The 14,935-nt window shown below is 47.4% G+C and overlaps 1 long non-coding RNA gene and 1 pseudogene across 2 annotated transcripts in view; one reads left to right on the top strand and one right to left on the bottom strand.

Annotated features, from left to right (window-relative positions):
* LOC311615886 overlaps positions 1–14,935 on the top strand; it is an 865,760-nt gene that overhangs the window by 421,097 nt on the left and 429,728 nt on the right. The gene's annotated exons all lie outside the window — the stretch shown is intronic.
* LOC311615881 (M-phase-specific PLK1-interacting protein-like) lies at positions 6,202–7,006 on the bottom strand (annotated as a pseudogene). The gene has a single exon. The product of its transcript is annotated as an M-phase-specific PLK1-interacting protein-like (transcript).

Genomic DNA, 14,935 nt, shown 5'->3' on the forward strand with positions numbered 1-14,935 from the left:
CTCTCTCTCTCTCTCTCCCTGACCCAGCTCAGTCTTCACCTCAAGCCTTTGCACATTCTGGAAACTGTGCCTGGGAGGACCTCCAACATATCATTTCACTAATTGCCAAAAACAGGGACCACTCACAGGACCCTAGACCTGGACTTAGGATTCTGGGATTGGTGTTCCAGATCCAAGGACTAGAACAGTTGTAAGGCAGTATCAGGATCATAAAAGAATGAGGCCCTAAAGCCAGCTCCACAGATCAGTACCCCCAAGAGTTGTTCCATTTGCAGAAATTTGTGGAAATAGAAATGTGTGTTGAGAGCCTGGCAACCACTGCCAGGATCCTGAAGATGACTGCACTACTTCAGGGCTCAATTCTCAGTGCACATTCTTGCCAATAACTTTATCTTATATAGGACTTGTTCCTGTCCCTAACTGCTGTCCTCTCTCTTCTAGTCTATTCTTCTTCTGAGCTGCTTAGGAAAGTTACAACCCTACCTCAGATAATGTCCCTCTTTTGTTCAGGACCATCCATGGCCCTGTTTCCCGAGAATGAAAGTAAAATTCCTTATTTGAAACTTTGCCTCGTCTTCTTTGTTTTGCCTTTAGACACAAAACAAGGCCTGAGTTTCCAAAATCCTTCTAGCTCTGTCACACCACCAAATCTTCACATGGTGGTATTGCAGCCTGTTACCCTCTTTCCCCATCATGCCCTGTGTTACCCAGGAGCAACTCACTGTCCCTGATGCTGCGGCCTGAGCTGCAGGACCTGAGAGGCACTGGCATCCAAGACTGGAGGGTTAAATCAAGTGAGCCCAACTCTGTAAGCGGAGAGGAGTCTGGGAGGCACAGAGGCCCCAATCCTGGCCTGTTTGTACTCAACAAGCCTCAGATGTCTGAACTTAATGGAGGCCTGGTGCTCTGAAGCCTATCTCTAGAAAAAGACCAAAGAGGTCAACTTGACCACCAGGTAAAAACACAGGAAGTCCAGCTCTAACCACGTGTACCTGGATAGTATGCCTCTCGCCTGGCTTTTATTGGCTAAACCCAGTCATAATTAGGTGCATTGCCTTTTATTTAATATACTGTTTGAATCCTTCCAGGTGGAATTTGCATCCAAATTTGTAACAGGAATGGTGAAGTGAGGATTTTTCCGTGTTCTTGTCTTGTGAAGCCAAAGAATGAAATCACTGACCAGAATATCTCAGCAAAAATGTGTCAAATTTATTGCAAGCAGATTCAGACTCCCCATGCAGGGAGGGGGCCCAAGAATGGGTTGGTCATGAAGACTTGTGGACTAGGGGTAGATATTTGCTATAAGCTTTGTCTCCATTTATTCTTGTCATCACCTGATTGATTCCCTCTCTTATTACTTCCCATCAAGGAACCTGAAATTTTCCTGTTTCTATGCCTCAGTTCACCTAATTGTTGAAGACACTCCCTAGTTCTCCATGCCTTTTGCTTTGAGTTCAGAAACATTTTATTATTTCTGCATGGTTGGTGTCTATCATTAGGCTTGTTCAAACTGCCATGTCTGCCCCTGCCCATGTTACACCTGCCTTTGTTTTGCACTGGACCCCTGACCTGTCTGATTATGTGTCAAGCTAACTTCTCTCACAGTCACTCACTGACTATGGTGAATGTTGGTGTTTGGGAGCAGGAGTGTCACTGGAAAATGACATTAGGCTTCAGTGGGTGTTGACAGGTGTCTGGGTAGTGTTGTCTAAAATTGACTTTTTGTTGGGAGATATTATTTCAGAATCTGTGAAGCTCAGAATGCTCCTTGAGGTGAAATGTATTATTTCAATTACTCCTGAAGACCACAAATACTAATAGATTTATATAAACATTATTTAATTGTTTTTAAATAGAGAGGAAGGTAGAGAGTGAGAGACAAATTCTCATCAGCTGTCTTCCACAAGCACTCACACTGAGGACTGAGCTCCCATGCCCCCCCTTCCTGTGTCCTCACTGAGAATCCAACTGGAAACCATTCTGAGAATGGGACCATACTCTTCCAACTGAACCATCCCAGGAGGCCAATTTCTTGTTTTTAATATAAAAAATATCATATGATAAAGATAAAAACAGGTTATGAAAGATTATACATAAGCCTATCCTATTTGTTTAAAACAAAATTAGAAAGGATTCTAAGATCCGTTATATTGATTCTCTTAGTCCCTCATGGGAAAGAAGACAGACTTCTGAGTTCAGAGTATTCAGATAACTGTTCTAAAGAGATGGATTTAGAGTTAACAGTATATTCTTGAAAACTCAAAACCTTAAATATTTTTTTTTCCTTTTTGAATTCTCACCAGATTATAGATTTATTGATTGGAGAGAGAGGAAGGGATCAATAGAGAGAAGAAAAGCAATATTGATGTGAGAGAAAATATTAATCAGTTACCTCTCATCAATGACCCAACCAGAAATGGATCTGCAACCTAGGTATGTGTCTTTACTAGGAACCAACTTTTATTTGAATGGGTGTATAAAACAAAACTCCAAGTAACTGAGCCACATGGCCAGGAAAGCACCTTAATCCTTTCTAATTCTTTCAAGACAGTGAATTAATATGACTCAACATTTGGGGAATTGTTTATTTTGCATGTTGTGTGTTGGTTGTATGTGTGAATTGGCTTCCCCTTTGAGTGTTCCTAATTGTATCTGCGTCTGTTTGTGTCCTCTTTGTTTCTGTGTTCTGTGTCCATACGAGTCTGGTCAGGTGTGTGCTTGTATGTGTCCATTGTGTGTGGATATGCCCTGTGGTACATGCTGAGTGACCCTGTATTTTCTTATCTGTGTGTTGTGTGTATGTTCCCGACAAGGTGTTACTAGTGTCTACACTGTGGGTCCCCATGAGCCTTGCCATAAGCTCTGCACGTGAGTGCCCACCATAGGCTGTGAGTGCTCTGTACCTGAGTGTTTTCCCTGCTTCTGTTATCTGTATGTTTCCCTATGAGTTTGTGTGGCTGCACACCGTGGCAACAGTCAGCTTCATAGGAAACATCCTGAGCGGTGATGGAGAGGACAATATGTTCTTCCTGAACTCCAGACTGAGCAACTTCTGTCCCTGGTCTTCCAGGCTCTGGTTTCCCCTTGGGGGTCCAATCTCAGGCCCCAAGGATGGATGAAGTGAAGGGTCAATTCATTGAACCTTATGATGGCAGAAGGTGGGGACCTGGGGAAGAGTCTGATGACAGAAAGGACTTATAGAGTGTTGAGGTGCTGTTTTGGGAAGACTCTAGGCCTTTGAGGAGGTCTGGGGGATCCTGGTTTCCTGGAAATTTTATAAGTGGGTGTGTCCATATGGAGAGAGCTGAGGGGGTAAAACCTAGGCCCCTGAATCCCCCTTGGAAATGAGGAATTGCATACCCAGGATACAGGCTGGGGTTCCTTTGGGACTACTAATCTCTGGAGAGCAGGTCATCCCTTTGCCCATGGGAAATCCTGGCCTACACCTTATAGATGAAGGTGCCTAAGCTGCTCTGAGCATCACTCCCGGATCTCCAATCTCTGGTCATCTACTGAGTGTGCATGATCACCTGGTAACAAGGGGGCCAGGAGGCAGAATGGGCTCAGTGCTCTCTGAAGTGGGAATGGGTAAAATATGAAGGGACCACACTTAGCACAGGTACCTGCACAGAATGAAGGGAAACCACAGGATCACCATGGATGTTAATGTCAGCGTTTTTCCAATCAGCTCCACGTGATGGAGCACTCACCTGGGCAATGCAAATGACAAAGAATCTTGGAGGCAGTGTAGTGACTGCTGTTAATATAAAAGAACATGCACACTGGAATGCTTGCGGTCCAGTAACCTTCCTAGTCAATAATATTAACATGTGGTCTTCACGCCCACCACAATGGGGGAACCCTGGCAGCAGGGATTTACCTCAGAAGTGGATTCTGAGTTTTTTGCAAAAGATATCTGACCAAACGCCTTCTCTTTGAAGTTCAAAACTATGAATATTAAGTATTGGGCAGCTGGGGAACAAAGTCTGGGTGGACAAAGAGAAAGCAAATTGTCCTGTCTGACTTCCACTGTCATTTCCTACCAGTCCCCACTCCTCTCCTTTGCCCCTAGGCAGCCTTAAAAGAGGCTGGCACCATGTGTTCCCTTCCTGTGGCTCATCAAGTAGGTCAGGCTCTGCTACAGACCCTGATGTTGGCTGCAGCCAGAGATATGCTTTGACCAATAAAATGTGGGAGTCAAGCCTGTAACCTTTAACAGAAGAGTTTGGATCCAGTGAGACCAGCCACTCTCTGTCTATCTCTGATAACACCCAGCAGGAACCTACATGTTGACTGCTCCTTTATCCTGATTCCAGCAGAACCAGGGTGTTCATGTGCTATGAACAAGAAAGATACCTTCTTTACATTAAGCCACTAAAGCTTTGGAGGTGCTCATTACCCACAAAACATCCAGCCTGTCCTAATGGAAATGCATTTCCGATTCCACCCTCTAGAAGTGAGCAGAGCCTAAAATCAGAAGGCAGAGCAAGGTGGTTAGAGACACATGAGTTTGTCTTCCAGCCGTGCCTTTATTAACTCTACAAAGGATCAATATATATTAAGACTCTGAGCCTGAATTTCCTCCCCATCAAATAGATGGTGAAACCATCTCAAATTGCAAAAAGAATTAAATGAAATAATAATTCACGTGAAGCATTGAATCAAAGCTTGGCCCATGCAGTAAACATTCAGTAACTCTTAGCTCCTTAACATCACAATGTGTACTGATGACAGACATCCAGACAATATAGAAAATGTCAATGTGTTGGCCTATATATCCTTTCACATTTTCGTTTTAAACCAGTTGGATAGGATTAAATATATTCCCTCATAGCCTGCTTTTCCTCTTAATAATGTAATGTTTTGATGGTAAAACAAAACAAAACAAAACAAAAAAGAGCCAAGCTGAAATGTCTCAGCTTGTTGAGCGTAGTTCGATGCACAGAAAAATTTTTGGTTCAGTTATTATTTGAGGGCACCTGCTGTGGTTATGGCCTGTAGCCCATTAGGGGGCCATGAAGAAGGAAGCCACTCTGTGCTTCTATCATTCTTCTCTCTGTAAAAGTCAATTAAAATACCTTTGCATATATTTATCCATTTAGATTTGAAGTCTTAAGAAATAGTTGAAATAATACTTTTCACCTGAGGCAGCATTCTAAGAGTCACGGAATTTGAAATAATGTTTCCAAACAGGAGTTAAGTTTTGTAGACAACACTCCCTAGAAACCTGTGATGATTTCCTAAAACCTAAAGTTGTCTGTTGCCACTTGCACTCACCACAACAATATTCCCAATGGTCAGTGGGTGATTGGGATCCTAGAGCCACATGCAAGGCTAGATTGCTACATTACCCAAAGGGCCATGCACTAAGGAGGGCTGGGTTTAGTCAATGAAGCCCAGGAGAGGCGCATTATCCCTCTGCTCATTGGTTTGAGTTGACAACTACCGTACCACCGTAATGAACACGTAATAAATTAATATAAGACGATATCTTATTTTCTGGGAAACAGCGTACCTCGGTAGGGCCGGGTCAGTCAGTACCCCCAGAGTGCAAAGGGATTTTGGGGGACTTGACGCAGCTCTATCCCGGATGTCAAAGCCCATACACAGGGCCTTGGGGGTGGCAGGATATTCAGTTGCGAGATGCCCCGTGGTGGGTGCGGTGGGGGCCTCCGAGGCTCATGGAGGCCCTTGGCTGTCCGCAATGGGGGGCTGGCCTCCCCGTGCTTGTGTGCTTGTGGACCTGGGCCCCGGGTGGCAGGCAACCTGTGAGCAGAAGGCCTCCCCCTTCCCCCCTCCCCCCCAATCCCTCCAGGGCCTTGTGAGCAGCAGGGCAACGGTGAGGTCATAACAATTGGATTGTTATGATAATGCTCAAAAGATGTGGACATGATTGTCATTGAATAAATGAGTAAATTCTTCATACTGTAGGGTACTCAGTTTGTCAGATTTGTGTTGACAACTACCATACCACCGTAATGTACACACGTAATAAATTTCCTTAATTTTCATTTAACAATAAATGTGTACCATCTACTTCTTCATGTAAAAATACCACAACCCCTGAACATAAGACCGAGCGCATCTTTTTTTTTTTTTTTTTTTTTTGGTAGAAAGACAAAATGTATTATTTTAAACACTGGAAAAACATTAAAAGACAAATGTCCATTATATAACCAAGAATGTTAAGTTGTAGGAAACTGCAAATCTTCTAAAATGTGGTAGGCACTTTCAGAGAGCTAAATATTGCAAATTATCCTACCATATTTCTTTTCTAATGCCCGCAATATTGGACATGATGAAAAATTCCAAGAAGACTCAACTAAGTAAGTATTCAGTCAAAGTCACCATGTCAGGGTTCAATTTAAGTGCACAAGTGAGTTTTGTGCAACATGTTCCTGACACATGAAGCTTCCAGTTGAATTTCAGAAATGTTAACAAAAATATCTTTCTTTTTTGCCTGTGAATGTTTGAGGATTGCTGTATTGTTGGCTTATATCCACTACAGATACTGGTTCTAGGCCAGCCCAAGGGTCTTCAAACATTGAAGGTTTGAAATAAGTGTCCAACTCATTAGACGTTCTTTTTTCTCTACCACGCCCTGATCCAAAAGGTGTAGATGTCCTCGGAGAACCCTGGGGGTGGGCCTGCAGCCCCAGGGAGTGGCCGAATTGCTGCTGGGACACCGCGGGGGACCTGGCCTGGGCGCCGGGGTAGCCGCCTGGGGGACGGAGACCCGAACCGGCCCCTGGGGAAGCTGCCGCTGCTGCTCGCTGAGCCCCTGGGAGGGGCTGCACCCCTAGGGCCTGCCCTGGGACCCATAGGACAGCGGGCGGTGCAGGCTCCCGGACCGGTCCTGAGGGGAGGGCGGCTGCGGCCCCGCCGCCACTGCCGCCGCCCTCTGGGGGAGGGGATGGGGGGGGGCGGTAGCCGTTCCGCCGCTCCAGCCTCCCGCCCCCGCGCCGCCGTACGGAGGCGTAGGCGGTCGGAAGTTCTGGCGATGCATGTCTCCCGAGCGCATCTTTTGGAGCAAAAATTAATATAAGACAATATCTTATTATCTGGGAAACAGAGTAGCTCAGTTTGGGCGGGTCAGTGCCCCCAGAGTGGAAAGTGATTCAGGCGGACTTGACGCAGCTCTCTCCCGGATGTCAAAGCCCACAGACAGGGCCTTAGGGGTGGCAGGATATTCAGTTGCGAGATGCCCCGTGGTGGGGGCGGTGGGGGCCTCCGAGACTCATGGAGGCCCTTGGCTGTCCGCAAGGGGGGGGGGGGGGGCTGGCCTCCCCGTGCTTGTGTGCTTGTGGACCTGGGCCCCGGGTGGCAGGCAACCTGTGAGCAGAAGGCCTCCTCCTACACCCCTCCCCCCCCCAACCCCCTCGCGGGCCTCGTGAGGAGGAGGGCAACTGTGAGGTCAGTGCCACTCGCTCATTGGTCCAAGAAATGAGAGGGCGGGGTTTTTTGGAACAAGGGGCGGAGCCTGGCCTAGTGCTGAAGGCGGTGAAGTCATTGAGGGGGCGGGGCCAGGTGAACTGATGGCTGTCATGGCAACGGGGGTGGGGGTGGGGGGCAGGGCCAGGTGAAAGCCAGGCCCCTGTGACCTAAGCAGGAGAATGGCTGGTCACCAGGGATATGGGAGGTGGGGAGGGGCGCGGGGGTGGGGAGAAGTCCTCCTGACGGTGAGGCCTGCTGAGGCCAGGCGGCAGCCACCTCGGCTCAATGATCAGCCAGAAGCGGCCAAGCCGAGAATGGATAGGGGCCAGAGGCAACACCCGGAAGTGGTTGATTGGATAAGGCCGTGGGGCCCTGTGAATGAGGACGGGGCTCCCCAGTGGCTGCAGAAGCCCCACCTTCCCCTGGTCCAGACTGGACGCCAGAGAGATGGGCTTTCCCGGAGAATGCCACAGAAAGGTCGCCCTCTGGGCCCAGCGACCAGTAAGTACTGTGTTTGCCTGACAATAAGACTTCCTCCCAGAGAAGACATACTTACAGGTTCCCTTCCGAGTGACCAACGAGGCGGACCCCGAAAATAAGCCCTCCCCCGCCTGCCCCCTAGGCCACACATGAGAGTTTCGGTCCACTGATTCTGAAAGAAATGAAGGCACAAGAAATTCACCAGGAAATTCAGGAATTGGATTGTTATGATAATGTTCAAAAGATGTGGACATGATTGTCATTGAATAAATGAGTAAATTCTTCATACTGTAGGGTTCTCAGTTTGTCAGATCTGTGTTGACAACTACCGTACCACTGTCATGTACACACGTGTGAAAGAAAAAATCCACATGCTGACCTGACAAGCTCAGTGAAGGCCTGCAAGGCAGTCTTGCAAACCCAGAGACCTAAGATAACCACAAAAGATGGTTTGAAAATTAAATATCTAACAGGTTATAGTAGGTAGTCATGTCCAAGATATTTTCCCAGACAAAGATCAACTTTGATCTTTCTGCTGAGCCCATTTGCCTTTTTGCCTCTAAGATAACATATCTGTGAGATGTCTGGGTAACTTGTAACTTCCCTTTTTCCGGAGCCCCTGGGGAACAACCAAATGTGGTGGGCTCCAGAACAGATGCCTCAAATTCCTTCTTTATCATGTTAATTGTTCCTGCACTCACCTGAGTATACATCCATCATTTTACTTTTTATCCAATCCCAGGAGTTTTCCATTGCTTTGCTTTCTCCCGCCTCCTTACTCCATCACCAATGAATTTCATGTAACTCACCTATGTCCCTCCTTTGATTTCGGTGTATAAATAGAGAAATGTAACCCGCCATTCTTTGGAGCATTATCTCAATCCATTGAGGTTTTGCTTCATGGCAATTGTCGACAGTTTTGGCTCAAATAAACTCATTAAAAAATTCTTTACAGGTTTCAATGTTTTTTTCCTTAACACAAGGCTATATCCCAAGAATACATAACTGATTTTGAAGCATCCATCTTGTATGAAAACTGCTGTTTGAAATTTTTTTTTTAAATATATTTTATTGACTTTCTACAGAGAGGAAGGGAGAGAGATAGATAAAAGCGTCTATGAGAGAGAAGCACCGACCAGCTGCCTCCTGCACACCCCCTACTGGGGATGTGCCTGCAACCCAGGTACATGCCCTTGACCGGAATCGAACCTGGGACCCTTCAGTCCGCAGACTGACGCTCCACCACTGAGCCAAACCGGTTTCGGCTGCTGTTTGAAATTTTAACCCTGCTATTTGGCTCCTGTAAATTAAATCTTCCCCAGACAAGGTTATCAGTGCTGGTGCCAGGCCAGGCCTCTGGTTGAGGTGTCAAAGCCCCAGTACATCCGGGCTCTTTAAAAACTTGCAAAAGGGGGCCTGAAACACTCCATATTTGTGAGACAAAGAAGGTAAAATCATATAAATAGTGAAAATTCTTGCATGTTGGGGCCCAGAATTTGAGATACATTTTCCTCTGGACCTGCGCGTAAGAAATGTAACTCCATCTCTCTGATATGGCTTTATTTTTCTTCTGTTTTCTGTAACAATTTTTCAAAGACACTTTTGTTTAATAAAGAAGATACCTTTTCCCTGTCTAACATGAGGATATCCTTATTTACTTACCTTTGGTTCAGTAAGGATAACATGAAGCCTCTGTTCAGACTCGTCAGCAGCAAGCACTGCAGGGTGTTAGCCATCGGACAGTTAATGAGGAACAGTGTCTATGAAAAGAAAAGTAAATCACTAAGAGTTACAGAACTACTTTCTAACTCCAGAGTCCACCCAACAATGCAGTTTCTAAATACAGGGCGACATCACCATTAGGTGCAATGAAAATGGCTGAGCCAATCCAATGGCTCTCCTGACTTCCGGTGTGAATGTCTGTGGTGATGACATAGACCATCTGACCAATTTCTGAGTTGTCCAAAACACATGCATTGTCTACATGACTTATAGCCTAGACTCAGATTCAGTACAAATAGCTTCAGGGTATGAGTATATGTTTGTGTCAATAATCTCAAGCCAGAGTGAAAAAAATGGAAAAAGTTCATCGTAGAAAGCTGGCAAATCTGATCAAGGTTCCCTGGGTTGGTCAGAGCAGGGAAAGAGGTAATGAGGGGCCAAGCTGCATGGGTTTCCTGGCTCCCATGGACCTGTGGGCGGCAATGGCACCAGCCTCTGGCTGTCCATCAGGGCATCAGAGGGACAAACATTCAGGTGAGGGTCATCACCCTGGGGATGGATGGAGATTTGTCCCACAGGATTTTCTGAGTAAGAAGAACAAATCTTAAATACGGTCCACTAGGTTACCATGCAACCTGAGCTGTCCTTTATGACCTGGGTGTGATGTCACTCACAGAATCATTAAGGGACCTGCATGGGAAGACTACATCTATTAGTGTGGGCCATACCTGATCAAACCTGGACTGATCAAAGCAGTTATATGAGGTGATGCCTTGTGCCCTCCTGTCAAACAAGGAATCCCTTTGTCTATCTAGAACTGTTATTCATAGAAAGCTCCCTGTAGCCTGTGACATTGAAGCAGTCACTGCCTGATCTACTGATAGATGTGTATGATATTGGTGAGCAATGTTATTTTCTTTTGGAATAATATGAGTAAGTTTCTCTGCACTTTCCTTTTCCTCACTAATATCAGGGTGAGCTTCTGTTCAGACTGCATTGTAGTAGGTGCGCTGTAGGGTCTTAGTCATCAGAGAGTTAGTCAGGAATTGTGCCTACAAAAAGATAAATCATTTATTCAGTGTTAAAAAAAAAAAAACAAGTTCTAATCCAGATTTTGCTCAAGACACTTAGTAAATATTGGGCTATAGCATCACTAAATGGAGGAGTGGGGGCTGTTATTTTCCATGTCTGTGGTGATAACACCACAACATTAACACCTCCCTAAACTTTTGAACTGCTTCTTCGTAAATTAAAATGAGGGAGAATGGGCACTTACATGTCACAGAGAGTAGCACACCACCTCAGAGGTTAAACTCTTCTGAGTATTCTGAAATATTTCTGAGTGCTCTGGAACAGTGGACATAGCAACCAATTGTTTGCTTGTTCTGCCATTCTATTTACATATTAGCCTTTTATTATATAGGATACTAGAGGCCCATTGCACAATGGGGATTTTGAGTTCTCTTTCCACGTTTGTGGTGTTAACACAGACATTCTGAAATATTTCTGAGTGCTCCAAAACAGTGTACATGATTTGTATCCAAGACACCTGATACAGCATGAAGAGATCAATTTTGTCACAGGTTTCAAACCAGATGTGAGAGAAATTGGAATGGATCATGGTTGCTATAACCCACATAGGAGGAAAGTAGAATAACTCAGGATTTATCAGGGAACAGTAAAATGTGCAAGAGGAAACAAACAAGATTAGCAAAGACAGTGAGCTCTTCTGTGACAATTACTACCTCGACTAAACTCAAATCCCAGTAGGACACTAAAGGTGAGGGGAGAGTTTAACCTCTGAGGTGGTGTGCTACTCTCTGTGACATGTAAGTGCCCATTCTCCCTCATTTTAATTTACGAAGAAGCAGTTCAAAATTTAGGGAGGTGTTAATGTTGGAGTCGATTGGTGATGTGAGCCCTATTGCACTCTGGGAGTGCCCACATGGCATACCTTTTACCAATGCATGGGGAATTGTAGTGATGACTGAAAATAGCACATATGAAGAGCTGCCTGAAGACTCTTCAATGAAAACCAGACCTTGGGAACTGCACCCTCTCAATGTGACGGGAGACATTGGATCCCCTAGTGGCAGGGGCACTGGGCCTTGTCTAATCAGTCATTGAACTCTGGGTGGATATGATGAGCCTAAAATACAGCAAATCCAAGAAGAATCTAGTGATTCTGACTGGCCCTGATGTACAGTGTTGGCTGAAGAGTCATGTGTTCCTAGATGTGGGTATAGGAAGCCCACTACATTGTTGCTCCATCTAGTGAAACAGAGATGTCCCCATGAGTCTAAGGTCCCAGCAGGCTGGGTCCTATGACTAATTCTCTGAGATTCAAGGGGAGCCTTATTGACTAATATAGGTCTATTACATGAAAATCAAACTTTATTGTTCACAAGAAAAGATCTATTCTAATAGAGCCACATGTACTTATTTACATAGAGTCAATGACTGATCTTCAATAATGAGAGGCTTGGAGTTTCTGCAGAAACCATAAGCCATTGAGTCTCTGGTTGTTACAGAAATAGCTTGCCAACCTCTGACCTAGGATTCCCTTTATAATCATTGAATAGTTGGTTAAGAATTTTAGAGAATTCTTTTCTTTTCCCCTTAGGACAAAAATTTCCATGCTTATTACTCACTAATGGCCTTGTGTACAAATTCATGCACATTGAAAGTAAAGTAGAAAAAATATTTTAGTATTGCTATTAGCTCTCTCTCTATAATAGACATATGAACCAAATTCATGATTGACAATGACAGATGGAAACACGTGTGCGATTGGTGCCAGTGAGAGCTGTATACATATCGCACATGCATGAGTCAACTTAGCCTTTTATATATATATATATATATATATATATATATATATATATATATATATATATACACACACACACACACTAAGGACCCAGTGCATGAATTTGTGCACCTTGAAAGGAACTGTGGATCATGAGGCTGTGGTAGGCACAGGGATGGGTCTTTGCCCATCCTCCGAAACCCCCACACAGCCCCTCCACCATGGCCCCTGTCTTCTGTCTGTCAGCAGCCCTGCTCCCACGCGCTGATGGCGCTGGCCCTGCTTGTACCACCTCAAGGCACTTTCTATAAAAGATGTGTTCAGCCCTAGGCAATTTGTTTCATTGGATAGAGGTTCGGCTTGCAGACCTAAGAGTACCAGGTTTGATTCCAGTCAAGGACACAGGGTGGATTTGCAGACTCGAGCCCCAGTAGGGGGCATGCAGGAGGTAGCCGATCCGTGCTTTTCTTTTATCATGGATGTTTCTACCTTTCTCTCACTCCCCCTTCCTATCTGAAATCAAATATATGTCACAGACCTTCAGTTTACTCAGAAAGTCACTCGAAGGTAATTTTGTGTATATATACACAGACACAGAGAGAGATGTTCAAAGCATATTTCCAGCTCTCTGGAACAGTGACTGTTATCCCTGCAATGTTCTGTAAGTGACTCCGGCAGGAAGTGCCGAGTACTGGCAGCTGCTTTACTCTGTGGCTCCACCAGAGAAATGACTGAAGTCCTTTGCACTTGGAGTGAATTGAGAACTTTCTACCTCTAGCAGAAGTCACTCGAAGAGAATCTTGATGTCTACTTGCTGAAACCCACAACCTACGGAGGCACCACCAGAGTTTCCCGCCCCCACATGCTTGTCTTCGGGCAGACACAGAAAGGCTGCGGCTTTCTCAGGGCACCGACTACTATTAAAAATCAATACATTTACCAGGTTTCTTCGCCCAGCACTGCGAGTCTCGCAGAAGGAGGAGGGCGGCCAGCTGGACAGGTCACCAGCGCACCAGGAGCCGCGCAGCCGCGTCAGCTTCTGCAGCCGAGGCCGTTCCCTAAAGGGAAACTGCACACGGCTTTCTATGAAGTAACTTCTTCGTCCTCTAACGGCCCAGGACTTCTGCCTTCAAGGGAAAATACGACTGCTCCCCCCAAAACACCTCAAGTCCTCCTCTTGCCACTCCACTGCAGTCAGGTTTCTCCAGCCCGCGCCCCGCCCAGGGGTCCCTCCTGCCAGTTCCGGAAGGTCCCTGAGTCTCGGCCCCTTGGGCGTGTCTCCAGGGGGGGAGGACAACCTCTTGCTGCCGCCTGCTCCGAAGCACGCTCTTGACTACGGGCTTCGGGGGTCGACCAGATAGCCCCGTTTCTTTCTCTTACACCCCCCCCCCCCCCCGGCCCTTCTTTGGTGGCGATGGGGTCCCGTGGGGCCTCCGGTGGCCGTGATTCCCTTCCCTGAGGCCGGCGTGATATGTAGACAGACGCCCATGCCTCCGGGCACATCCATGCTCTGCCTGAAGTTGGCATTTTGTGCCACGAGATTAGTGTGGACACGATGTCCCTGGGTGCCTGAGAAAGAGGAAAGAGGAAAAGAAGGGCTTGCGTGGCGAGGCTAAAAGCGGCCAGGCCCGTTCCGAGCGGCTGTCTGCGCCTCATTTTCCCTTCTCCTCGGTGCTCGTTGGCCCCGCGCCTGATCGATGTGGTGACGTCGCGCTCTCCCGGGCCGGGCCTCAGCCGCGCCTGACGAGGGACGGACAGGGACGGACATTCCTTGGCGAATGGAACCGCGCTTCTCGCTCTGCCCGCGGGCCCCTCGCTCTTACCCTCCTGCCCGATGGCGGTGTGTGGAAGGGGAAGGGGTGCGGAACCCTGCCGACCTAGGCGGTGGTCACGCCCCCGTTGGTCTTTGTGAGGCAGCGGACACTCCGCGCTGGCCTTCCCGGCGGCGGGGAGGGGCCGGCCGCCGTCGCGCCGCACGCGCCTCTGCCGTCGGGCGTGCGCGCACTCTCCCGCCTTGGCCCTCGGTCCTTCAGGTGCCCGAGGCCTAGCAGGCGGTGTCGTTTCCCGTTCCCCGCGGGACTCCCAACGGGCCGCCGCTGTCGGTGGTGCCGCGGAAGAGGGGCTCCGGAGCGGGGGTAGTCTGACCGGGACAAGGTGAGGCACGCCCGTCCCCCTCGCGTGAGGGGCCCGGGTTTCGAAACGCTGTGCCGCGCGGACGATCGCGACGGGGCCGAGTCAGCGATGGCCGCCGCTGGCTGACCCACGAGAGGTGTTTTTCCGCTGCCGCCTGTTATTTCCTACGTCGCTAGTATTTTTTCCTGTCGCGTCGTTGCCAGTCTTTCCGATGCAGCATCGCGGGGCTCTCTTTTAGCTATAACTGAATGTGAGGCCCCGGGTGAGTAAAGAGGACGAGCCCCAGGCAGCGCGGGCTCGCTCCCTCTCCCCTCTCTCTCGGCGGCCCCTATCGCTGGAGCTCGTTGCGTGTACAGC

Source organism: Pipistrellus hanaki (genome assembly GCF_964339955.1).
Source record: "Pipistrellus hanaki genome assembly, contig: scaffold_23, whole genome shotgun sequence".
Taxonomy (NCBI): domain Eukaryota; kingdom Metazoa; phylum Chordata; class Mammalia; order Chiroptera; family Vespertilionidae; genus Pipistrellus; species Pipistrellus hanaki.